Here is a 443-nt window from a genome sequence, read left to right as displayed (position 1 = left end):
TAGCCGCGGGCTCCCATTGGCTGCGAGGGCCGCCAGTCACTGCCTCCGCCCCTCCTTTGGGCGCGCAGCCAGCCGTTTGTCACCTGGGCTGAGGCCGCTGGGTTCTGCCCGCTGCAGTTCGAGTTCGGATGCCCCATCCCGCCCCACGAATTTAGGGTTTGGGTCACGCCTCGTTCCCTCCCGCTACCGGTTCAGCGTAGGGGAACCCAGAATCGCGTCTTCTCCAGGCCAAGCCAGACACTAGGGCTCTTGGAATTGCCACCCCTCTGTGTCACCCCTGAGGCCTCAATGAGGGAGTGTCACCTGGGCAGGGGAGGCGTAAGCATTCAGTGGGCAGGAGCGTGGGCTGGCTCTGGATGTGCAGCAGCGAGCTCTGTAAGGTGACTGGGTGAGTTGTGAAGTGTGTGTGTGTGTGTGTGTGTGTGTGTGTTGCCTTCTTTCAC

This window comes from Canis lupus, chromosome 29 (genome assembly GCF_048164855.1).
Source record: "Canis lupus baileyi chromosome 29, mCanLup2.hap1, whole genome shotgun sequence".
Taxonomy (NCBI): domain Eukaryota; kingdom Metazoa; phylum Chordata; class Mammalia; order Carnivora; family Canidae; genus Canis; species Canis lupus.
The sequence above is the reverse complement of the archived record's forward strand: the minus strand, read 5'-3'. Positions refer to the sequence as shown.